The sequence below is a fragment of the Choloepus didactylus genome, chromosome 19, assembly GCF_015220235.1.
Source record: "Choloepus didactylus isolate mChoDid1 chromosome 19, mChoDid1.pri, whole genome shotgun sequence".
Taxonomy (NCBI): Eukaryota; Metazoa; Chordata; class Mammalia; order Pilosa; family Megalonychidae; genus Choloepus; species Choloepus didactylus.
In genome coordinates this window covers 60,558,800-60,585,604 of record NC_051325.1, presented here as the reverse complement: position 1 = coordinate 60,585,604, position 26,805 = coordinate 60,558,800, and positions in this window count along the sequence as shown.

The following is a 26,805-nucleotide window of genomic DNA, read 5'->3' as shown; positions in this document are numbered from 1 at the left end:
TCTCTCAGCAAAGATTAGTTTGGCCACGATTTGAACTTTGTGTAGATGGAATCATTTAGAACATTCTCCTTCGTGCCTGACTTCTTTGGCCCCATGCTATGTTAGAGGTTCATCCCTATTGCTGAGAGTAGCTGGAGCATGGTCCTTTCCACTCTGTGGGCACTGGGCCTGAGTTTTGGGCCACAGTGCTGCCCTGTCACTTGCCAAGTCTTGGGGAGAACATCAGTCTGTGTATCCATCACCATCTACTCCTTATGACGATTCCTAAGTGAAACTCACTGTTAATAACACCTGCAGACCCTAACACTGATGCTCTCTCCTTTCATCCCGCCAGCATCAATTATCCTCTAATGGACTGCTCAGTCAGTGTTTGTTGACTGACTCACTGACCTCCGTACAAGGCTGACCCATTGGCTGCATCCATCACCCCACATTGTCATAGGCCTGGAAACTGGAAAATGGGTCTGATACAGAGCAGCTCGGGGATCTGCTGCACAGGGCAGGGAGGCGTTTCTCTGGCTGAGCAGCCACTGGGCCCACAGGTGCACAGAGCCTGACAGGGACAGCATCTCGGGGACCCACAGCTCACCTCCTGGATCACTACTAAGCCACTACTCCGAGTGGGGGTGGGTGCTTTTACCCCCCAGCTGAGGCTCTGTGATTCCTCCGGGCTTCTCTCCCTCCCTCCCTTTCCTGACATCCCCCCTTATCAACAGATCTGTACTTCCCTGGGTGTTTGGAGCTGGCATGGCTGGTGTGTTTGCCTCTCATGCCACCTCCCCCAACACACTTGGAGCACGGAGCTCTTCCTGATGGTTGGAAATGCCTGGCAAAGTCCCAGGATTGAAATGGTCCAACTCTCCGCTCAGCCAAAATAGTGAGCTGGTGGGTGGGGGCCAGGATCGGAGCTGGATGGATTCGCCAGTGAGTGTGTAACGCTTGCCTTATGTGCACAGCTGAGCCAGTGGCCAGCAGGGGAGCCGGGCTGGGTGCAGCCGGGTGGACGGGTCTCCAGGTGGGCAGGGGCTGTCTTCCGGCCTTTTCCCCGAGGCTGCCATTCCTACAACAGGAGGAAGGGGATATTCTGCGAAGTGTGATGAATGAAGGGAGGTGAAGGAGAGAGAAAGATGGGCCGCATAGCGAGGGCCAGTTCTGCTCCCCTTTGGGAAGCTTCTCAGATGAGTTATGTCAAAACGATTAATCCTGTCAAATGATGGATTAAGAATACATTTGCTGACTGAATGGCTATTATATGCCAGGCACCGAGGATTCATTAATTCATTCCACAAATGTTTATTTAGCACCCACTGTGTGCCTGATGCCACTTAGGTGCTGAGGACCCAGGAGGGAACAGGACACACAGGGCCCTGTCCTGCCGGAGCTGAGACTGGTGGGGCAGAGGGAAAATGAAGGAAGTAAACAGACACACACATTCTCCACAGCACTGGAGAGGCGCGTGCTATGAAGAAAGTTAAAGCAGGGTATGAGGATAAAGGGGACAGAGAGCAGGCGAGGGGTGCAGAGGGGGCTGTTTTAAATGGGTGTTCAGGGAAGGCCTCTCTGAGAGGGGACATTTGGGCCCAGCTCTGGGGAAGGAAGGAAGGATCCATGCGCAAGGATTAGAAGTTTCCCATGGGGGAGGACGTGGGGAAGAAGTGCTGCAGACCTGAGGTGGAACCGGCTTGGGGTGTCTGAGGAACCCAAGGAAGCCAGTGCAGCTGGAGGATTCCCCAGGGAGAGCATAATTAGATGCAGAAATGGAAAAGCAAGCACTCTCTGCCTTCCGGGAATTCAGACTAGTTGGGGCACAGATGTGAATGCAAATAGATGTTACCACTGCCTGATATAAGAAGGAACAGTAGAATGAGAGTGGTGCAGAGGAAGCCCCAGATGAGGCAGCAAAGGCTTCCCAGAGGAGGTGATGAGTGAGTTGTGTTTTAAAGGATGAATAGGAGTTTGCCAGTCTTGCCCACTCTCCTCAGAAATAGCTGCATGGGGCATCAGGAGGATGGGTCCAGGACTAGAAATGGTTAGAGTTTCATGGTTCAGTGTACAGGTTTTGGAATCCAAAGTGGGTTCTCTCTCATGGACTAGCTGAGTAACCTTGGGCAAGTTGCTTAACCTCTCTGAGCCCCAGCTTCCTCATTTGTAAGATGAGATAATGGTAGTCCCTCCCTCTTGGAGGGATCTTAGGAGGCTGTGAGGAGCAGATGCAGAGCCCTGTTGGCACTCAAGGAATATCACATTGGCTGTCTCGATCCAGGTGGGTTCCGCATCCCAAGACACAAAAGTCTAGAGCTCAAGGTGGGGAGATGGGATTGGGGCTTTGAGTGGAACCAGGGTTTGCTCTTTGAGGATGCTGGGTTTGAAGAAGAGGCAGTGGCTGGCCGGCTGGCCGAGGCTGGCCTTCCGGAAAGCTGCCCTCCTTCTCTCCCGAGGGGTGCACCCGCTTCAGCAGCCACCGATTGCACCAGCGTTTACTAGCCCTGGGCTGGGCCCTTTCCTACACTCTCTGATTTAATTGTCACAGTGCCCCGTTAGGAGGCTCATTTTGTGACCATTTTGCAGGTGGAAAAACTGGCTCAACCAGTTAAGCAACTTGCCCAAGGTCATGGAGCCAGCACGTGGGAGAGAAAGGATTTCCACCAAACCCGTCTTAGCCTTCAGCCATGGCCCTCGGAGGACAGCAAGTCCTTCCTAGGGACGCGGCCCTGAGGAGGAAGGCAGCTTGACGTTTCCAGGTCTTCTTCTCCCTCTAAACCCGTGAAGTGCTTTTTCTTTTCTAGATGATTTTCAAGTGGCAGAAGCTTAGCTGTCAATGATAGTTGGGGAAGACGCAGTCTAGGCTTTTTCCCAGGCGGTATCTGTAAAAGGCCACACTCCCTCTTACCACGGCACCTGCTTCATCACCGCTGGCTCCAGGGGGGCAGCTGCTGAGGACCAGGAACTTGGAGACACCGACCTCCCTGGCCCCCCAGAAGACCCCATCTGTCCGAAGGGCAGGGATCGTGTTTTGCCAAGTGAGAGCAGACTGCGGGTTCACCCTGTCCTATCGGGGTGCGAGTTTTCAACTCTTACTTATCACCATTGCCAGAAACCCCTCTTTTTAGTGCTTAAATACCTCCCCCCCAATAAGGTTGCCAGACCCAGCAAATAAACATATAGGATGTCCAGTGAAATTTGAATTTCATGGGGCATATTTATACTATATTTATCCTTATACTAAGAAATTATTTGTTGTTTATCTGAAATTCGAATTTTACTGGGTCCTGCATTTTCTTCACTGGTGTGTGTACCATACCTGGCCATTTAATGAATTCACATATATGGAATTCTATTTTATATTTTTTAGCTTTAGTGGACCATTATTTCTTTGTTTTATACATCCTTTGCCTTCTTTCCTGGCTCTGGGGGTTGAAACCCTCTTCCTCTGAGATTTGAAACAAAAAATTCATGTCTCTCTGAAAGGCACAATTTCTCCACCTAATGCTGTTTTTGTTTTATGGGTTCGGGATGTTTTTTTTTTTTTTTAAATTTGTTATTCAGCATCAATTTCAAACAGGAAGGGCTGAGGAAGAAAAAAAGACCGCCACACTTGCTGATTATACATGGGGAGCTAAGAAAATATTTACAGCGTATGGCAAGTTCACCATGTTCCAGTATATTAATATTTTTGGCCCTCTCTCAGCTCTCCGGGACAGTTTATTTTTTATTATTTTTTTCATTCTGCTGTTGCTGTGTGAAACATTCCAACAACTGGAGCCAATTGCTTCTTTTTAGTTTTTAAGCTTAAACAGTTTTCTTTTCTATTTTATGAATTCTTCTTTTTTTTTTTCTAGCCACCAAATGCTTTGTGCCACGGTGGGTCCTGCCAGCCAGCAGGCCTTTCCCGCGGCCACACCACAAAGGCCTGTGAAGGCTCAAGCTGTAAGAGCCAGTTTACAGAGGAGATATTTGATGGCTTCACCGAGCTGCAACTTAAGGAACTCAAAAGTTCTCATCTTTACACACCCATTGTGCTCTCTTTAGCCGCAGCAAAAGACTCCTTTCTCCTGCTCGGATAGTCCGTGGTCCACACACCCAGAGTAACAAAGAACATCATTCTCTGGCTGTTAGTGAAGGAAAGAAAAAGCGCCTCCCTCCCAAAGCTCCCTTGAAACCTCCTGGCTGGTGCTTATTCTCCATTTGGCCTAATTACCAATTAAGTCTCCAGTTGGAGGCCTCACATCAGGTGCTCACGTCAGGTGCTCACATCAGAAGCTCTTTCTCCCTCCGGGGCCTTCCTACCTCCCTGGTGCCCAGAGGAAGCAAGAAAAACCTGTGTGAAGGACCCACGACATGCCTCGCTCCAATTGGTGCTGGATGGTGCACGGAGGGGATGGCGAGGTTCTCCCTGCCTGGCTCTGGGGTCTCCCTGCCTTGCTTCCCTGCAGTCCCTGCCCCCTGGCCAGTGCCCAGACACTGGGGGCCCCCGGCAGATATTTGTTGTTTTGAGTGGAGGCTGTTCCAGCCATTTGGGGGAGAGAAGCCTGACCCAGGATGTGAAATGACAACATGAGTGACTGGAAATGTGGTCCCAGACTCTGGGACAAGGGGAAGCTTCTCCACATCGTGGACATTGAAACAAGACCCAGTGGGACTCTGCATATTTGATCTAAAAGGCAAAATGATTTTGTGGAGTGATCCTTTTTAGCATCCTTCGCTCTAGGTGTCTGGGGAGACGTCTCTTTGAGGCTCCTATTGTTCGTTTTCAGATAGCTTCAAATAAAATGGATTTTAAATGAAAGCTTGGGGGCTCTCTCACATCCAGAAGGCTAAGGTGGGACTGCGTTATTTCAGAGACTTGCTAGTGCCGTGATGCTGGGGTGCCAGGCCTCTGGAAGCTCGTGAGGACAGCAGCTGCGGTGGCTCCTGGATCCTGGTCTAGTCTCCAAGGAGCCTTAAAAGGAAGTGCTGGGGCGGGAACTGGGGGACAGGGATCAGGCACACAGCCCAAGGGGCTGTGACTTGTAGTTCGCCCCACTGCCCTTCCTTTCTTTCTTTCTGTTTTTCCTGGAAGTTCTTCTTGCAATTGGGGAAGCAGGAGAGAGAGGGAGAGAGCTGAGATTCTTGGATATATAAAATATTTGTGATCTCACCCCCATCCCTGATGCTCTATGTCATGGTGGTGGGATCCTGGGGAAGTTGCTGGTTCTCCTGGATGGGAGGGAACTTGAAGTTTCCAAGAAGAAAGCAAGCCCCCTGCAGCAGACCCCCAAGCACCCCGTGACAAACATAAGGTCCCAGAAAGTCCTGCTCGTCAGTCTGGCCTTTATCCTAGCTGGGGAGCCTTGGCAAAGTTTTTGATCTGGGGCAGGTCCCCTCTGACCTATTTCATTTTGGTGGTTTTGACCTGGAGAATGGACTGTGAAGCAAAACTGGAGGCCAGGGGCCATTAGGAGGTTGTTAATGTTGTGTAGACAAGTGTGATGAGGCCTGGGCCCAGGGAAGTGGCATTTGGTTTGGGGAGATAAGAGTTAGATGTGGTGGGACCTGGGACAAATTAGGAGGATGCCTTAGCTAGGTGTCTTACTTGCAAGTGTTACTCAGCTCAACCCGGCTTGAATAAAAACAGGATTTTTAGTTCTTGTGTTTGACGAGGCTTCAGGTGAGGCTGTCTCCAGGGGTTCAAGCAACACCGCCAGGGCTTGATCTCCTTTTCCTGCCTCTGCTCCTCTGTGCTGGCTTCACACCCAGGCAGGTTCTCCCGGGCAGTGGCCATTGGCACCTCTGGGCCCCAGCCTCCTGGCTCCATGTTGGATGGAGAGCACCTCTTTACCCTCTCCCGGAGCACAGGTGCCCACCGCTGAAAGACTCACCCTGGCCAGAGGACGGGTGGAGCTGACTGGCCCGGCTGGGGTCAGCGTCCACTCAGACCCTGTGGATCAAGGGTGAGGCGTGTTGGTTCCTGAAGACGGTGGTGCGGGGCCGGCAGACCCGGCAGATGTCCTCGGCCCGGGTGGAAAAATGTCACAGGCGATTCTCCAAGCTGTGACTGGAGGAGTGGGGTGGGCTCCCCCCACTGAGCCCCCTGAGAAGGGGCTGAGGAGCAGGAAAGGAAGAAATCTTGGACCAAATTAAAAAAAAAATCCCCTTGGCTTTGCCTGGCTTAGATTTTCCTGCTTTACAGATTTGTGATGATCTGGCCTCCGCTTGCCTCCACCTCAACTGTCCTTTCCACTTTATCTCTTTTTTAAGATCTTGCCACTCTGCTGATAACTATTCCTTGCTCGAGGAGAAAGAAAGAACAAGCACAATTTTGCTTTTAATCTTCTGGGCGATCAGTTTATCACATTTATGGTAATCAGGGTGGGTTTACAGGAATTATTATTACTTTTTTTTTGTCCAACACAAACGTTTTGCTGATAAGTCTGTTGTGCTGGGGTAGCTGTTGAACCCTGAGATTGGGGACATCTTTGGATGTGTCCAGATGGCTCCAATTCTTGGATTAAACTGTGAGTTCCCCTACCTGTCCCCTGCCCCAGCTTGGCAGGCTCAAAACTCACCCCCGGACCATTGCTGGGTCTGCTCCAACATGCTGCTTCCCCGTCCCCACGTGCCTCCAAATCGAGTCCTTTGGGGTCACCGGATCTCCCATTTGTCCTTGAGGCTCATCTGCTTGAAGGGACAGCCTGGCATGCCAGTGGCCTGTCCCCTCAGCTCCGTGACCGTGGGCCCTTCTCTCAGTTCTCACCAACCCCAGGGAAGGGCCCGGGCTCCAAGGAGTCCTGGGCTCTGTCTCCGATAATGATCCCCAAATAAACACAAGAGCCTCAATGTGGGAGCCAGCCAGGGGTTAAGAGTTTCCATGCATTATCTGTGTGTGTCTCAACTCCAGCCAAGCCGACACCCCCTTTCCATGATGCGTATTTTGTGTCACCCCTTGGTTTCCTGGGGCAGTCTACCAAAGGGCCACACATTGGGTGTCTTCAAACGGTTGAAACATGTCCTCGCGTGGCTCCGACGGCCAGACGTCAGGGTGTCAGAGGGTCAGGCACCCTCAGGTCTGCAGGGAGGAGCCTCTCCCAGGCCCCTCTCCTGGCTTCTGACGTGGCCGGCGTCCCTGGCGTCCCTTGGCTTGTGGCAGAACTCAAGCTCTGCTGCTGTCTTCACGTGGCCATCTTCTCTGTCTGTCTGTGTCTCTTGTCCCCTTCTCATGAGGACTCAGTTCCGTTGTGTTACGCGACCCCCCAGCATGGCACGTGGACCTGAATATTTCCATTGGCAACGATCCTACTTCCAAATAAGCTCACATTCGCTGTGTGGGGTTGAGGACATCAACATTTCCTTTGGGGATGCAGTTCAACCCATAATAATCCCCTTTAGCACCCTGCAGTGAAATCAACAGTTGCTATAATGCTCTAGCTCTGATATAAAGGAAAATAATAGGAAAGTTACAGGTAATAAGACAATGCAATTCTCAGCATGCAAGTCCTCTGGTTTCAGCTGCACCAGCAGGCACAGCGGGGGCTTGGACCCCCGTGTCCGTGGGCAGTGCTGTGGGGACATGCCACCGTGGACACCGTGGTCGCAGGGTGTGGATGAGCCGTTCCAGCTCCAGCCACGATGCTGCCGTTGGTGACATGGCTCCGGGGAACAGCTCTCAATCTCGCCTCTCCACAGCCACTCTGTTTTTTAAATTCAATTTTATGGAGATTGTTCACATACCATAGAGTCAACCAAAGTGCACAATCTATTGCCCATGGTACCATCACACAGCTGTGCATCCATCACCACTATTTTTTTTTTTCAATTTTTAGAACATTTTCATTACTCCAGAAAAGAAATGAAAACAAAAAAGAAAACTCAAATCCTCCCATATCCCTAACTACCCCCCCTCCATTATTGACTCATAGTGTTGGTATAGTACATTTGTTACTGTTGATGAAAGAATATTAAAATACTACTAACTGTAGTACATAGTTTGCAATAGGTATATTTTTTCCCTATATACCCCTCAAATTTTAACTTCTAATTATAGTGTCATACATTTGTTCTGGTTCTTGAAAGAGATTTCTAATATTTGTACAGTTAATCACAGACATTGTCCACCACAAGATTCACTGTATTATACATTCCCATCTTTTAACCTCCAACTTTCCTTATGGTCACATGCATGGCTCTGAGCTTCCTCTTTCCACCACAGACACACACCATTCAGCACTGTTAGTTATTCTCATGATGTGCTACCATCACCTCTGTCCATTTCCAAAACTTAAGTTCACCCTAGTTGAACATTCTGCTCATAATAAGCAACCGCTCTCCATTCTTTAGCCTCGTTCTATGTCCTGGTAACTTATATTTCATGTCTATGAGTTTACATATTATAATTAGTTCCTATCAGTGAGATCCTGAAATATTTGTCCTTATGTGTCTGTCTTATTTGACTCCATATAGTGTCCATGGCCACTTTTATTCACGGAGAATTTTAAGTCCAATGAAACCAATGCAAAAAGGGCTGTGTTCTCACGTGTGGAAGGACCTCTTGTTCAAATGTCAAAGGGGAGACAGTTCTGGGCTCGTGTCTTTCTAAGGTCTGTCACCCACACAGGTGTCACTGGGGCTGGGGACCTTTCTTTGTGGTGTGGATGGCCCCGTGTGTGGTCAGGCAGCCCTTTCCCAAGTTCCAATCCTTATAACAACCAAAATACGCTCCCAGAGCCTGTCGCGAGCCCCTGCACCCTGAATTCAGCACTCTCAGCAGTCCCGGGGGAGGGGTGTTTCTGTGTTCATTTTACTGACCCTGGGCTCAGCACTGAGACCCCAGAACTGAGTAAGGGGGGGTCCCTGGGTGTGTTCAAGGTGCTCGCAGGCCAGCAGCTTTCAGAATCCAGAGACATTTTCTGGGAAGAGTAAGCGTCTCCAAGCCCCCCACACACTTGCATCCACTTGTTTACCCAACACTTTGCAACACCCTGCTTACGGGGAAACAGACTAAGTTAGCTAGCACCAGCTCGCTCTCCAAAGGCAGCTATCCTGCCCTCCAACCCTCTGCCCACTTCTGCGGATGAGCACGGGGACATCTAAGCTGCTGGCAGCAGCCTTGTTGGAACTGGCAGCCCCGGCAGCTGGCACCCATCTGGCCTTGGCTGAGCTAACTGAGACCCATGAAGCCAGCAACTTGCAAAGCTCTCCAAAGAGGGAGAAGGTGAGCCTCGGTGCCAGCTGGAGGGGTCTCTCCTTACTCTGCTCTTTGCATCCCACACCCCATGGACTGTGAGTTGTGTCTCAATTTCAGAGGTGTTAAATGTGAATTAGTGTGCCTCAGAATCATCAAGATCAGGGATTTGAACCCGGGGCTGGCAAGACCAGAGTGTGTCCTCACCACACAGAGCACCGCCTCCCTGCTGAAAACCTGCGGGGTTGGCATCCCCACTGGCAGGCCACGTGCCTGTCAGCTGAGCACTAGCCGCTGTCCCCACCCTGCATTTTGCTCCTTTGCGGGATCACAGGGCCACAGTTGTGCAGCCTATTTCTGGCTTTGCCCCTGGGACATGCACGGAGACGGATTGATCTCCGCTTCAATGGGGCGGCTAGTGTTGAAAGTGAGTTTCAAGGTCGTAGCGACAGGGCAGTGGGGAGCAATAGATTCAACTGTCCTTCTGGGGGGTGTACGAGATTTGGAGTAAGAGTGGACAGGGGAGGACTGAGCCTGGCATAAGAGAGGGGACGCTGGGGACTGCCTGGCTGCACCTGGTGTCAGGTATGCCCTGGGGACTCTGACAGCCTGGAAGTCTCCTAGAACCCCGACTTTTTACCAGAAGTGTCAGAAATCTCTGTCGTCATCCATTCTGGAAGCTTAAAAAGTTCATGGCTCCACACTTGGTCCGATTAGTTCAGTTCACACTTGGATTCATCTGTGCATCCGTCCGCTCCGTGGCGGGCAGGGGGCCCCAGTGTGAGCAGACCCAGCCCGGCCTCCAGCAGCTCCTCCCCGTGGGGTGGAGTGGTGGTGCCCAGTCCCAGGAGGGCTTGGCGGAGGATGGGCGCCTCGGCTTGTCCTGGCACAGCTGCCCGGGCAGGGCAGGAGGGGCCAGTGACTCAGGCACTGGGGAGGGAAGGAGCACGCAATGGCCACCCCTCGCATGTCCACACCCTCTCTCCTGACCGACTCCCAATGGGCCCTGACATGTTTCCTTGCCCCCTTCTGTCTGCTCGACACCCGGCAGCCGGAGGGGCTCACAAACCACAAACTGGAGGCGTCAGCGGCTCTGGGCCCCCCAGGCCCCTCCTTGTTCCTGGGAGTGACAGTCTAGTGCGGGCTGATGGCGGAGCTGGGCTCCTTGGGTTTGCACCTTTGCACCCCCCCTCCTTACCTGCACTGCGGCCCAGAGAAGATTCTTTCCTCACCTTGAAATGGGGAGCTCACAGTGCCCACCTTGATGGGGTTGTGAGGACTAAACAAATGAAACCTGTGCCTGAATAGCCTTTGTGCAGCATCTGCCATGGGCTTAGGACAACAAAGTGTTTGCTCTCAGGGACAGATCAAGGCTGCTCACAGTGGGCAGGGCCCTGCCTGGGCTGAGCCACCCACCTGGGCCCTCACCTCACCCCTCGCAGCCCTCCTCGCGGCTGGGGGCTCCAGCCTCACCCACTGGCTTCTCTTGGGCAACACCCCAGACGGATGCTGACCTCAGGGCCTTTGCACTGCTGCTCCTGGGCCGCACTGCTCTTTCCCTCTCGTCCTCCTGCCTCAGAGCCAGGCCCCCAGCCCCACCCTTTCGAAGCATGTTGTCTTTTCCTGTATTTGCCTGCTGTGTGAGGGGCCTGCTGGTCCCCGCGTAGAGCCCCAGCTGCATGGAGAAGAGGCTGTGCCATTTTATCAACATTGCACTCTCAGGGTCCAGCCTGGAAGGGGCGCTCTGTTGGAGCTCAATAAATATTTGCTCAGTGAATGAATGAAGCAGCCAGGGAAGAAAACCGAGTGATGGGAAATGTCAGGCTGCTGTTGCCAGCACACGCCGATGCCAATTAGCTCCAAGAACCAGCCAGCTGGAGGAAGGTGCAGAAGCCGAGGCAGGTTCAGAATGAGGGTCTGTCCCGGGGCCTCTGTCTTCCTCTCTCCTGTGGGGTTTCAGAAGGTGCACACCCAACCTGGGGCCTTGCAGGAGCCCCCTGAGCTGCTCCCCAGCTCGGCTGCACACACGCAGGTGGCAGCACCAAGACCCACCTTCGAGTTCTTTGGCCCTTGTGGGGTTTAAGTCAAGCTCTTAAAGTTATTTCAAAGTAGCTTTTTCGGTGGGTAGATTTTATACAGAGCATGTTCCAAATCAAAGAAGAGAGCATCCCCCCTTCTTCTCTGTGAAAGGCAGGGGGTCTGAGACATTTTAATAGCTCTTATATCTCTCGCTGCAAATATATTATTTCAGCACAATCGTTTCTTTGCGGGAGAATTGCTTAAATGATTCAAAATGGATTTAAAAATATGTTTCAAGTTTTAATTTTATGCACAGAACATTAATGAGCGGAGTGCCTTAGAGACTGCCTGTCAGTTTAACGTATTCACAATATTCTCAACACAGATGTTATTCCATCTAAATCCTTTTAGAGGGAAGAAACCAGTAATTTTTTTTTCTTGGGGGATGTCAGAAAATATATTATTTTTGAAATTATATTTTGATCCCGGAACATTGTGCAAAATATCGTGAGGGTCTGGGTTTGTCAAGTCACTTGGACACCAAACTTTTAAGAAGTCAGGGAAGGAAAAGAAGCTCAGAACATTTTATTTGTTTCACACCTCCTTGGATGAGGAAGCTGAGCTGCAGCAAACGAAGTGCGAGATAATGAAAACTTTCCTGAGCTGTGGGTTTTAAAGGTTTGATCTCTTATAAACACTGGCAAGAGGTCCTACAGAAGTATTGGGCCTGATGCAAGAACATTTAGAAAGAGTGGCTTTTTTTTTGTTCAGGCTTTCTGAAGATGTCGTCTTCGTTGGCGGCTCTGCTTTGGGTTCTTTGTTGCTCAAACCATTCGGGCTTTGTCATTTGTTGTATCTACAGGTGTGTGTGTCTCAGTGCACTAGGGCTGCCGTAACAGGGTACCACAAAGGGGGGCTTAGAGCAGCAGAGGGTCCCTGTCTGCCCGCTCCGGAGGACAGGAGGCTGAAACGGAGACCTCGGCAGGGCCGGGCGGCCTCTAAGCGTGTAGGGGAGACTGTCCCATGCCCTTTCCTCGCTTCCGGAGGTGACTTGCCAGCAGTCCTGGTGTTCTCCCCTCTGTCTGTCTGTCTGGTTCTCCTCTTCCGTCCCTGAAGGACCCCAGTTGTGTTGTACTAAGGGCACATCCTACTCCAACAGGACCTCATTTTAACTTGCCTCATTCCGTCTGTCACGACCTTTCTGAATAGGGTCCCATTCTGAGGTCCTGGGGTTAAGACTTCAACATATCTTTGGGGGACCAATTTGACATAACAACATTAGCATTGAGCCCTTTATTCATAAAAGTGCACAATAAAAGAGATGAATATTCAGAGGCAGGTGTTTTCCTCCAGATGGGGCCAGTGGTTTATTCTCTTACACCTATGTGCCCCTTAGCTGTGTGAACCTGGCTAAGAGGATTCAGCTCTCTGAGGGGCAGGTGGCTTATCTGTAAAAAGGGGCAACCATAAGAGTAGTTGGGTAGTTTTCGAGGATTCGGGGCACAACACAGAGCCTGGCACGTGGTGGGAGCCCAGTAAACCGACCCCTTATTCGGTTCTGCATCTCCTTTTCCTCGCCCCCTTCTTCTCCAGGTCATTTCTCACCTGCATCTCAGTCCCTCTGCAAGCCGGAGCTGATGCCTCCTCCAGCTGGCACCGTTTCCAGGGGGTTCCAGCAAGTTCTCATTTCACAGAGGCCCCGGGCCGTGCTTACTTACCTGGTGAGCATTGGCAGGAGGGAAGGGGGCTGGGTGCCGAGAGGGGGGCCTCCGGGGCTTCAGGCTCAGAACCCCCTGTCATCCTGCTGCCTTCCCTGGGCAGGGGGTCCAGGGGTGTTCCCAGAGGGCTGGATGCAGCCTCGGCCACTCTCTGTTTAGGATGCTGGCACCAGGTGTCCCAGAAAGAGACATCAAAGGCCCCCTCCCCTTTTTAATAATAAAAGTAATTTTATTCTGAAAATTACGAAGGGGATGCATGCTCAAATAACGATATAATCTTAGGGTTCCTGGGGAAGAATAAATGGCTAAGAAGGTAGTGAAAAAGGAGAGCAGTGCTGAGTCTTGGCAGGCCCTGCAACAACTCAGCTCTGGGCAGGGCCTCGCGGCTGCCGCTCGTCTCCAAAGGTGACTGGAGTCGTGTCCAGTTCAGATGGGGAAGGACGGATGCTTAACAGATGGAGGAAACGAAAATGGCCCTCCATCTCTCCCCATGCCCAGAATAAGTTGTAGGAGGTTGAAAGACTTAGGAGTAGTAAAATAATAATAATAATACTAGAATTATAAGAAATTTAGGACACTGCATGTCCAATCCAGGGGTTAGGGAGCCCTATCTAACCAAGATCGGAAACCCAGAAGCTAGAAACAAGAAGCTGCTTTTTTTTTTGACTGCAGAAATTGAAAACTTTTGTGTGCCAAAGACATCACACAGGCAATAGGAAAAGGATCACTCTGGAAAGAGATACAACCAAGATGTCAGTAGAAGGGTTAATTTCTATACAACCTCCCAATTCAAACCATCCAGATGTGTTTAATGTGAAAAGTGAGTGTTTTTCCCCTGCCCCCAAACTCCTTCCCTAGAGGGAATCACTTCTAACGGTCTGCTGAGTTTCCTTCTGGAAGCTCTTTCTCCTCCAACATGCTGTAAAGGGAATTAATTTCATTTTCTTTTGAGCTGTAGCAATGGGAAAGCAGGATAGCCGAGCTGGGTTTTATTTTTATTGACTGCACTCTTCCCCAAACCTGTCATTTGCATCCCACCTACCACATCTGTGCCATTATTTACTTAATCCTTTCTTTTAAATTTACAGTCTTTTAAAAACATCCATTTATTTGAAAAGGAAACTTTAAATCACTACCATACATGGAAAGCTAGCACTAGTTGCCATGTGCAGAAGGCAGTCATAAAAATAAACATAATCAAAACCAATGTTATTAAATTCCAGTTAGATGTTGTAAGACTTTCCCTTTATTAAAAAGGGTGGGAGGCGGGGCAAGATGGCAGACTGGTGAGCTGTATGTTTTAGTTACTCCTCCAGGAAAGTAGGTAGAAAGCCAGGAACTGCGTAGACTGGACACCACAGAGCAATCTGCGTTTGGGCATACTTCATACAATACTCATGAAAACGTGGAACTGCTGAGATCAGCGAAATCTGTAAGTTTTTGCAGCCAGGGGACCCGCGCCCCTCCCTGCCAGGCTCAGTCCCGTGGGAGGAGGGGCTGTCAGCTCCAGGAAGGAGAAGGGAGAACTGCAGTGGCAGCCCTTATCGGAAAATCATTCTACTGATCCAAACTCCAACCATAGATAGACTGAGACCAGACACCAGAGAATCTGAGAGCAGCCAGCCCAGCAGAGAGGAGACAGGCATAGAAAAAAAACAACACGAAAAACTCCAAAATAAAAGCGGAGGATTTTTGGAGTTATGGTGAGCATAGAAAGGGGAAGGGCCCTGAGGCGCATATGCAAATCCCGAAGAAAAGCTGATCTCTCTGCCCTGTGGACCTTTCCTTAATGGCCCTGGTTGCTTTGTCTCTTAGCATTTCAATACCCATTAGATCTCTGAGGAGGGCCCTTTTTTTTTTTTTTTTTTTTTTTAATCCTTTTTTCTTTTTCTAAAACAATTACTCTAAGAAGCCCAATACAGAAAGCGTCAAAGACTTGCAATTTGGGCACGTCAAGTCAAGAGCAGAACTAGGAGAGCTCTGAGACAAAACGCAATAATCCAGTGGCTGAGAAAATTCACTAAACACCACAACTTCCCAAGAAAAGGGGGGTATCTGCTCACAGCCATCATCCTGGTGGACAGGAAACACTCCTGCCCATCGCCAGCCCCATAGCCCAGAACTGCCCCAGACAACCCAGTGTGACGGAAGTGCTTCAAATAACAGGCACACACCACAAAACTGGGCGTGGACATTAGCCTTCCCTGCAACCTCAGCTGATTGTCCCAGAGTTGGGAAGGTAGAACAGTGTGAATTAACAAAGCCCCATTCAGCCATCATTGCAGCAGACTGGGAGCCTCCCTACACAGCCCAGCAGCCCAGAACTGCCCTGGGGGGACGGCACTCACCTGTGACATAGCACAGTCATCCCTCAACAGAGGACCCGGGGTGCACGGCCTGGAAGAGGGGCCCACTTGCAAGTCTCAGGAGCCATATGCCAATACCAAGGACTTGTGGGTCAGCGGCAGAGACAAACTGTGGCAGGACTGAACTGAAGGATTAGACTATTGCAGCAGCCTTAAAACTCTAGGATCACCAGGGAGATTTGATTGTTAGAGCCACCCCCCCTCCCTGACTGCCCAGAAACACGCCCCATACACAGGGTAGGCAACACCAACTACACACGCAAGCTTGGTACACCAATTGGACCCCACAAGACTCACTCCCCCACTCACCAGAAAGGCTAAGCAGGGGAGAACTGGCTTGTGCAGAACAGGTGGCTCGTGGACGCCACCTGCTGGTTAGTTAGAGAAAGTGTACTCCACGAAGCTGTAGATCTGATAAATTAGAGATAAGGACTTCAATTGGTCTACAAATCCTAAAAGAACCCTATCAAGTTCAGCAAATGCCATGAGGCCAAAAACAACAGAAAATTATAAAGCATATGAAAAAACCAGACGATATGGATAACCCAAGCCCAAGCACCCAAATCAAAAGACCAGAAGAGACACAGCACCTAGAGCAGCTACTCAAAGAACTAAAGATGAACAATGAGACCATAGTACGGGAGACAAAGGAAATCAAGAAGACCCTAGAAGAGCATAAAGAAGACATTGCAAGACTAAATAAAAAAATGGATGATCTTATGGAAATTAAAGAAACTGTTGACCAAATTAAAAAGATTCTGGACACTCATAGTACAAGACTAGAGGAAGCTGAACAACGAATCAGTGACCTTGAAGATGACAGAATGGAAAATGAAAGCATAAAAGAAAGAATGGGGAAAAAATTGAAAAAATCGAAATGGACCTCAGGGATATGATAGATAATATGAAACGTCCGAATATAAGACTCATTGGTGTCCCAGAAGGGGAAGAAAAGGGTAAAGGTCTAGGAAGAGTATTCAAAGAAATTGTTGGGGAAAACTTCCCAAATCTTCTAAACAACATAAATACACAAATCATAAATGCTCAGCGAACCCCAAATAGAATAAATCCAAATAAACCCAGTCTGAGACATATACTGATCACACTGTCAAACACAGAAGAGAAGGAGCAAGCTCTGAAAGCAGCAAGAGAAAAGCAATTCACCACATACAAAGGAAACAGCATAAGACTAAGTAGTGACTACTCAGCAGCCACCATGGAGGCGAGAAGGCAGTGGCATGATATATTTAAAATTCTGAGTGAGAAAAATTTCCAGCCAAGAATACTTTATCCAGCAAAGCTCTCCTTCAAATTTGAGGAAGAGCTTAAATTTTTCACAGACAAACAAATGCTGAGAGAATTTGCTAACAAGAGACCTGCCCTACTGGAGATACTCAAGGGAGCCCTACAGACAGAGAAACAAAGAAAGGACAGAGAGACTTGGAGAAAGGTTCAGTACTAAAGAGATTCGGTATGGGTACAATAAAGGATATTAATAGACAGAGGGGAAAAATATGACAAACATAAACCAAAGGATAAGATGGCTGATTCAAGAAATGCCTTCACGGTTATAACGTTGAATGTAAATGGATTAAACTCCCCAATTAAAAGATATAGATTTGCAGAATGGATCAAAAAAAATGAACCATCAATATGTTGCATACAAGAGACTCATCTTAGAAACAGGGACACAAAGAAACTGAAAGTGAAAGGATGGAAAAAAATATTTCATGCAAGCTACAGCCAAAAGAAAGCAGGTGTAGCAATATTAATCTCAGATAAAATAGACTTCAAATGCAGGGATGTTTTGAGAGACAAAGAAGGCCACTACATACTAATAAAAGGGGCAATTCAGCAAGAAGAAATAACAATCGTAAATGTCTATGCACCCAATCAAGGTGCCACAAAATACATGAGAGAAACACTGGAAAAACTAAAGGAAGCAATTGATGTTTCCACAATAATTGTGGGAGACTTCAACACATCACTCTCTCCTATAGATAGATCAACCAGACAGAAGACCAATAAGGAAATTGAAAACCTAAACAATCTGATAAATGAATTAGATTTAACAGACATATACAGGACATTACATCCCAAATCACCAGGATACACATACTTTTCTAGTGCTCATGGAACTTTCTCCAGAATAGATCATATGCTGGGACATAAAACAAGCCTCAATAAATTTAAAAAGATTGAAATTATTCAAAGCACATTCTCTGACCACAATGGAATACAATTAGAAGTCAATAACCATCAGAGACTTAGAAAATTCACAAATATCTGGAGGTTAAACAACACACTCCTAAACAATCAGTGGGTTAAAGAAGAAATAGCAAGAGAAATTGCTAAATATATAGAGACGAATGAAAATGAGAACACAACATACCAAAACCTATGGGATGCAGCAAAAGCAGTGCTAAGGGGGAAATTTATAGCACTAAACACATATATTAAAAAGGAAGAAAGAGCCAAAATCAAAGAACTAATGGATCAACTGAAGAAGCTAGAAAATGAACAGCAAACCAATCCTAAACCAAGTAGAAGAAAAGAAATAACAGGGATTAAAGCAGAAATAAATGACATAGAGAACAAAAAAAACAATAGAGAGGATAAATATCACCAAAAGTTGGTTCTTTGAGAAGATCAACAAGATTGATAAGCCCCTAGCTAGACTGACAAAATCAAAAAGAGAGAAGACCCATATAAACAAAATAATGAATGAAAAAGGTGACATAACTGCAGATCCTGAAGAAATTAAAAAAATTATAAGAGGATACTATGAACAACTGTATGGCAACAAACTGGATAATGTAGAGGAAATGGACAATTTCCTGGAAACATATGAACAACCTAGACTGACCAGAGAAGAAATGGAAGACCTCAACCAACCCATCACAAGCAAAGAGATCCAATCAGTCATCAAAAATCTTCCCACAAATAAATGCCCAGGGCCAGATGGCTTCACAGGGGAATTCTACCAAACTTTCCAGAAAGAACTGACACCAATCTTACTCAAACTCTTTCAAAACATTGAAAAAAATGGAACACTACCTAACTCATTTTATGAAGCTAACATCAATCTAATACCAAAACCAGGCAAAGATGCTAAAAAAAGGAAAACTACCGGCCAATCTCCCTAATGAATATAGATGCAAAAATCCTCAACAAAATACTTGCAAATCGAATCCAAAGACACATTAAAAAAATCATACACCATGACCAAGTGGGGTTTATTCCAGGCATGCAAGGATGGTTCAACATAAGAAAATCAATCAATGTATTACAACACATTAACAAGTCAAAAGGGAAAAATCAATTGATCATCTCAATAGATGCTGAAAAAGCATTTGACAAAATCCAACATCCGTTTTTGATAAAAACACTTCAAAAGGTAGGAATTGAAGGAAACTTCCTCAACATGATAAAGAGCATATATGAAAAACCCACAGCCAGCATAGTACTCAATGGTGAGAGACTGAAAGCCTTCCCTCTAAGATCAGGAACAAGACATGGATGCCCGCTGTCACCACTGTTATTCAACATTGTGCTGGAAGTGCTAGCCAGGGCAATCCGGCAAGACAAAGAAATAAAAGGCATCCAAATTGGAAAAGAAGAAGTAAAACTGTCATTGTTTGCAGATGATATGATCTTATATCTAGAAAACCCTGAGAAATCGACGATACAGCTACTAGAGCTAATAAACAAATTTAGCAAAGTAGCGGGATACAAGATTAATGCACATAAGTCAGTAATGTTTCTATATGCTAGAAATGAACAAACTGAAGAGACACTCAAGAAAAAGATACCATTTTCAATAGCAACTAAAAAAATCAAGTACCTAGGAATAAACTTAACCAAAGATGTAAAAGACCTATACAAAGAAAACTACATAACTGTACTAAAAGAAATAGAAGGGGACCTTAAAAGATGGAAAAATATTCCATGTTCATGGATAGGAAGACTAAATGTCATTAAGATGTCAATTCTACCCAAACTCATCTACAGATTCAATGCAATCCCAATCAAAATTCCAACAACCTACTTTGCAGACTTGGAAAAGCTAGTTATCAAATTTATTTGGAAAGGGAAGATGCCCTGAATTGCTAAAGACACTCTAAAAAAGAAAAACGAAGTGGGAGGACTTACACTCCCTGACTTTGAAGCTTATTATAAAGCCACAGTTGCCAAAACAGCATGGTACTGGCACAAAGATAGACATATAGATCAATGGAATCGAATTGAGAATTCAGAGATAGACCCTCAGATCTATGGCCGACTGATCTTTGATAAGGCCCCCAAAGTCACTGAACTGAGTCATAATGGTCTTTTCAACAAATGGGGCTGGGAGAGTTGGATATCCATATCCAAAAGAATGAAAGAGGACCCCTACCTCACCCCCTACACAAAAATTAACTCAAAATGGACCAAAGATCTCAATATAAAAGAAAGTACCATAAAACTCCTAGAAGATAATGTAGGAAAACATCTTCAAGACTTTGTATTAGGCGGCCACTTCCTAGACTTTACACCCAAAGCACAAGCAACAAAAGAGAAAATAGATAAATGGGAACTCCTCAAGCTTAAAAGTTTCTGCACCTCAAAGGAATTTCTCAAAAAGGTAAAGAGGCAGCCAACTCAATGGGAAAAAATTTTTGGAAACCATGTATCTGACAAAAGACTGATATCTTGCATATATAAAGAAATCCTACAACTCAATGACAGTAGTACAGTTGGCCCAATTATAGAATGGGCAAAAGATATGAAAAGACAGTTCTCTGAAGAGGAAATACAAATGGCCAAGAAACACATGAAAAAATGTTCAGCTTCACTAGCTATTAGAGAGATGCATATTAAGACCACAATGAGATACCATCTAACACCGGTTAGAATGGCTGCCATTAAACAAACAGGAAACTACAAATGCTGGAGGGGATGTGGAGAAATTGGAACTCTTATTCACTGTTGGTGGGACTGTATAATGTTTCAGCCACTCTGGAAGTCAGTCTGGCAGTTCCTTAGAAAGCTAGATATAGAGTTACCATTCGATCCAGCGATTGCACTTCTCGGTATATACCCGGAAGATCGGAAAGCAGTGACACGAAGAGATATCTGCATGCCAATGTTCATAGCAGCATTATTCACAATTGCCAAGAGATGGAAACAACCCAAATGTCCTTCAACAGATGAGTGGATAAATAAAATGTGGTATATACACATGATGGAATACTACGCGGCAGTAAGAAGGAACGATCTGGTGAAACATATGACAACATGGATGAAGCTTGAAGACATAATGCTGAGCGAAATAAGCCAGGCACAAAAAGAGAAATAATATATGCTACCACTAATGTGAACTTTGAAAAATGTAAAACAAATGGCTTATAATGTAGAATGTAGGGGAACTAGCAATAGAGAGCAATTAAGGAAGGGGGAACAATAATCCAAGAAGAACAGATAAGCTATTTAATGTTCTGAGGATGCCCAGGAATGACTATGGTCTGTTAATTTCTGATGGATATAGTAGGAGCAAGTTCACAGAAATGTTGCTATATTAGGTAACTTTCTTGGGGTAAAGTAGGAACATGTTGGAAGTTAAGCAGTTATCTTAGGTAAGTTGTCTTTTTCTTACTCCCTTGTTATGGTCTCTTTGAAATGTTCTTTTATTGTATGTTTGTTTTCTTTTTAACTTTTTTGTCATACAGTTGATTTAAAAAAGAAGGGAAAGTTAAAAAAAAAAAAGAAAAGAAAAACAAGGAAAAAAAAAGATGTAGTGCCCCCTTGAGGAGCCTGTGGAGAATGCAGGGGTATTCGCCTACCCCACCTCCATGGTTGCTAACATGACCACAGACATAGGGGACTGGTGGGTTGATGGGTTGAGCCCTCTACCACAGGTTTTACCCTTGGGAAGACGGTTGCTGCAAAGGAGAGGCTAGGCCTCCCTATGGTTGTGCCTAAGAGCCTCCTCCCGAATGCCTCTTTGTTGCTCAGATGTGGCCCTGTCTCTCTAGCTAAGCCAACTTGAAAGGTGAAATCACTGCCCTCCCCCCTACGTGGGATCAGACACCCAGGGGAGTGAATCTCCCTGGCAACGTGGAATATGACTCCCGGGGAGGAATGTAGACCTGGCATTGTGGGACGGAGAACATCTTCTTGACCAAAAGGGGGATGTGAAAGGAAATGAAATAAGCTTCAGTGGCAGAGAGATTCCAAAAGGAGCCGAGAGGTCACTCTGGTGGGCACTCTTATGCACACTTTAGACAACCCTTTTTAGGTTCTAAAGAATTGGGGTAGCTGGTGGTGGATACCTGCAACTATCAAACTACAACCCAGAACCCATGAATCTCGAAGACAGTTGTATAAAAATGTAGCTTATGAGGGGTGACAATGGGATTGGGAAAGCCATAAGGACCACACTCCACTTTGTCTAGTTTATGGATGGATGAGTAGAAAAATAGGGGAAGGAAACAAACAGACAAAGGTACCCAGTGTTCTTTTTTACTTCAATTGCTCTTTTTCACTCTAATTATTATTCTTGTTATTTTTGTGTGTGTGCTAATGAAGGTGTCAGGGATTGATTTGGGTGATGAATGTACCACTATGTAATGGTACTGTAAACAATCGAAAGTACGATTTGTTTTGTATGACTGCGTGGTATGTGAATATATCTCAATAAAATGAAGATTAAAAAAAAATAAAAATAGTTTACAAAAAAAAAAAAAAAAGGGTGGTGGCAGGCCCAGGGAGGTGCTGAAGCCAGGCTTGCCCCAACGGGACTCTCCCTGACCGAGTCGGAAGGATTGAAAAGGAGCAAGTTGCTCAGTGTGTTTCTGTGCTTTGCAATGCCACGTGCACATTGCAGCCTCGTCTTTGGGTGTGTCCCACACTCCAAGAATTGCTGGTTTGTGGATCCTAGAATGAAGGAGAAGGTAGGTCTCTGAGGTCAGAACAGGTTAGAATTCAGTCTTCAATCTTCACAATACCACAATTTATCTTTAAAATGAACATACCCTCAGAGGAGAACTCAAATGGAAGGAAAACTTGCATAATACCCCCACTAAATTTCTCAAACCTCCTGTTCCAGTTTGCTAATGCTGCCAGATTGCAAAACAACCGAAATGGATCGGCTTTTATAAAGCGGGTTTATTTGGTTACACAGTTACAGTCTTAAGGCCATCAAGTGTCCAAGGTAAGGCATCAACAATCGGGTACCTTCACTGGAGGATGGCCAATGGCGTCTGGAAAACCTGTTAGCTGGGAATGTAAGTGGCTGGCATCTGCTCCAAGTTCTGGTTTCAAAATGGCTTTCTCCCAGGACGTTCCTCTCTAGGCTGCAGCTCCTCTTCAAAATGTCACTCTCAATTGCTCTTGGAGCATTTGTCCTCTCTTAGCTTCTCTGGAGCAAGAGTCTTCTTTCAACGGCCGTCTTCAAACATCTCTCATCTGCAGCTCCTCTCTCAGCTCCTGTGCATTCTTCAAAGTGTCCCTCTTGGCTGTAGCAAGCTTGCTCCTTCTGTCTGAGCTTATATAGTGCTCCAGTAAACTAATCAAGGCCCACGCTGAATGGGCGGGGCCACACCTCCATGGAAATTATCTGTCAGAGTTATCACTTACAGTTGGGCGGGGTGCATCTCCATGGAAACACTCAAAGAATTACAATCCAATCAACACTAATATGCCTGCCCACACAAGATGGCATCAAAGAACATGGCTTTTTCTGGGGGACATAATATATACAAACCAGTATACCTCCCAGTGCAGTTTTCTTCTTATGATTTGAACTTGTGAATGTGGTGTTTTGAGATGCCCTGAAATATTTAGAGAAATTTGGTTGTAGCCAATGATAACTAAATATCTTTGCCCCCCCCCCCTTTTTTTTGTAATAAGGAAGGAGTAATAATCTGGTGAAGTTTTTGGAGTGGTTGCCAGTCACTGGTGGGAAAGATATTGTCAGTTTCTGGCAAGTCAGGAAAGTAGAATGAAGAGTCTGATCTTGAGATCTCTTTTTCTTGCTCATCTAGTAGTTTTCTTCCTGTCACTGGAAGACTCATCTTTTTGAAAAATTGATGTGGAAGGTGGAACACCTGTGACTCATGGAGAAGCTGTAAATAAGTCTGATCATGGGCTGTTCAGACATCGTCACTGTAGTATGAATTTTAGGAATGACCTCGTGAAAAGATGCTGCTTCTGAGAGCAGCCTGTGCTCAGCTCAGGGAAGGGATTGGGGACTCAGGATCCAGTCTAGGAACAAAAGGAATATTTGAACCCACAACTGACCGCAGTGGGGAATGAGCTTGATTTCAACCAGAATATTTCAAAAAGCATCGTTCAGTCGTGGTCTTCCAAGGGACGCTCCGAATCGCTGTCATCCAGAGGACTTTAGAAGGAGAGAAGGCAAGATTCCAAACTTGTCACCACATATTTGTCTGTGTTCTTATTTGCGTAATGCCCGTCTTCCCCGCTGGTCTCCATAAAGCCAGGGCCCATCTTGGGCTCCTGGTCCCACTCAGTTCCTGGCACAAAGAGCAAAATTAAAGAAAATTAAAATGAAGGTTCAGACCCCAAGATACAAATATCCAAGACAAGCGAGTGTATTCCGCGTGATTAGTTCAGTAATTTCAGGAGGAGAGCATCAGCCTTTCCTCTGTCTGCTGAGAAATGCTGAGGATCTGAAAGTCTCCCAGCTTCATCAAAAGCACATGCCCTCATTAAGTTAATCCAGCTAAGGCAAAGGAAAAAAAATAAGCCGCAGTTTGTTGCAAATGAAACAGGAAGGATGAAAGTAAGAAAAGAATTTGCTGGAGGAGCAAAACTGCAAACCCATCTGAACAAAGCTCTAATTTTCTCACTCAAGCTTTCCCCCTGAGAAGGTAGGTTCAAAGCCAACAGCAAAATGACGACGCAGCATCCAGTGGACATAGGTTGTTGGGGGTGGTGGGGGGTGGTGGCAGGAGGACAGAGGAGAAAAGTGAGCAGAGAAACTCAGATGATCACCCATTCACCCACTCACCCACTCACCCCTCGCTCACCCATCTCCTTACACACTCACCCCCTCCCCTTACCCCCTCACCCCCTCACCCGTTCAACCTCTCAACCCTTCACCCCTTCACCCCTCACCCCCTGAACCTCTCACCCCTTTACCCCTTCACCCCTCACCCCTCACCCCCTCATCCCACCTCACCCCCTCACCCCCTCACCCCTTACCCACCCACCCACTCACTCACTCACTTTCTCACTGTGTTCGAGATGCCCAGAAGAATTTGGTTTCATGGAATAAAGCCTTCGGGGGGGAAAGTTTGAAATAGCCTTCAAAAATGTTTAGAAAATTCCCTAAGCCTGAAACCTTTTAAAAAATATATTTTTATTTTTCTAAAATGTGATATGGTGCATTTCCTTCTGATCATATCGAGAATAAAATGAAAAAAGAGTGAAGAACTTGGCTTGTGACATGCTCAAGAGAGTGTCTTCTTCAGTTGAGCCAGGCCTCGGGGGTCAGACGCTGCAGACGGGGTGCGAAGTGGGGCCCGTGGGCTGATTCTGGCTGTGGGTTTTGTTTGCTTTGTGTGGTGTTCAAAAACCCAAACCAGAACCCCTACAGAGGTTGGTTTTGGATCTTTGTGCCCTTCGAGGGGCTTGTAGCTCCCGTTTCCATCCCCGCCACACTCCCTGCCCAGGGGTCCCACGTGGATCGCGGGTTCATCCTCGGCAGCAGCACGTCCCGGGCGTGTTCTTTCCTGGTTCTGAACCTTGGTGCGCTCAGCAGTCAGATGGGGTCCCGGGAGCCCCGGCTCACAGAGCTCTGCAGGATGGCGATGCCTGCAGAGCCCCCTCGGTGCCGGGGCCCATGTTCCTTAGCTGGGGCCACAACTTCCCCCTGATCCTGTGACAGACCCCAAGGAAGGAGGGGGAGCAGCTACAGAGAAGACAAAGAGCCAAATAGAAACTTCTTGGTTTTCTCTTTCAAATAATAGCACTAATAGCTCATATTTATACTCTGCCTCTGTTTACAAAGTGCTGTAACCATGATTTGTTTGTCATGCATGGGCATGCATGTGTGTGTGTGAGCGTGTGTGAGCGTGAGCGTGTGTGAGTGTGTGCACGTGTTCAATCCTCCACTTCATGCACGAGGACACCCAGGCTCGGAGAGGTTATGGTACCCACAGTGAGTCCGAGTGTAGCCTGGACGGCAACTTTCCTGGCTCCTCACCCTGCTGACCCCAGCCCACTCATCTCCAGGGTGGCTCCCCAATTCCCTGAAGATGGGGGCTCAGAGCGGGGCTTTGTTTGCTTTGAAGATGAGGGAGGCTGACAGTTTGGAGGCACCAGCGTTTCTGGCTGCCGATGTACCCTTTTTCCTGCATGTTAATCAGCTTCACACGCAGGAGCGTGGATCCGTGAGCCACCGTGTGAAAGAGGAAACACCTGGGTCCCTGTCCCAGGGGGCTCCGTGAGGTAGAAGAGAGGGAAGGATGTCGTCGTGGGCGCAGCCAGGGGGATCGGCGAGATGCCAGCCGGTCTGAGAACATGCCTGGTGATAAGTGCCGTGGGATTCCAAGGAGGGTGGGCCTCTGCGGGCCGAGGACACAGGTCTGAATGGGTGGTGGTGAGGGCCTGAGTGCCCGGGAGGGTGGGAGACAGGTCCCCAGGGAGGAGGTGGGTGCCTCTGTATGGGTGCCAGTTTCCCCTGGTTTCTCTTAGTTGGCTGTTGAAGTTCCGTGGCAACCTTACAAATCTGCACACGACCCCTGCGAGAGCAGCAGAAAAACTTAAGGAACTTTCGGCTCAGTGTGATCCTTATCAACAGCTCAAAGTCAACACTTGAGTTTTGAGAGGGATGGAGAGGTAGAGCTGCGTTTTTATACACACTTGTCTTTATTCCACGTCTCTTGCGATGCTTGGGATGTGGAGGCGGTTGGAATAATTCTGAACTGAAATGGTGGGGAAACAAACCTGCCCACCAACCAAACCCTTTGACAATGGTCAAGTTGGAGCTCCAGAGAGAGGCAATTGTGAAAAACAGGGTTGATGGAGTGGAATATTTTTTGGCTGGGATCCATGGCTTTTTATTCCCACCAATTAAACAGGAGACAAAAATGTTGAGTAGATTCCAATCCTTGGCTTAAGGCAGCTGCTCTATAAATGCATCGGAACACTCAGTATTTGGGCCATTCTGCTGTGACACTGAGTGAAATTTGGGGGCACCCACCTGCCTCGGGTGCTCCAGTTGTCAAGACGAGAACATATTTGTGGCGATGGGTCTGGCCTGGATTTCTGGAGCTTGTTACACTTTCAGGGTGGTCCAGGATTTGGCCCAGTTTGGGCGGGTCTAGGCACTGGCCTTCTGAGTGACATGGACCTGTGAGGAGTGTGTACATGTGGGTGGCACAGCCAAGCCAGGTGTATGTAACTGTGATGAGGTGGATACGCTGAAGCTGCGGCCCGGCGGTGGACGTGCTAAAGCAGAGAGAACCCCCTGAAGTGGGTGGGCACCAGCCAAACCAGCTGAGGCCAGTTTACACCCCGGTGGCCCCAATGGAACCAC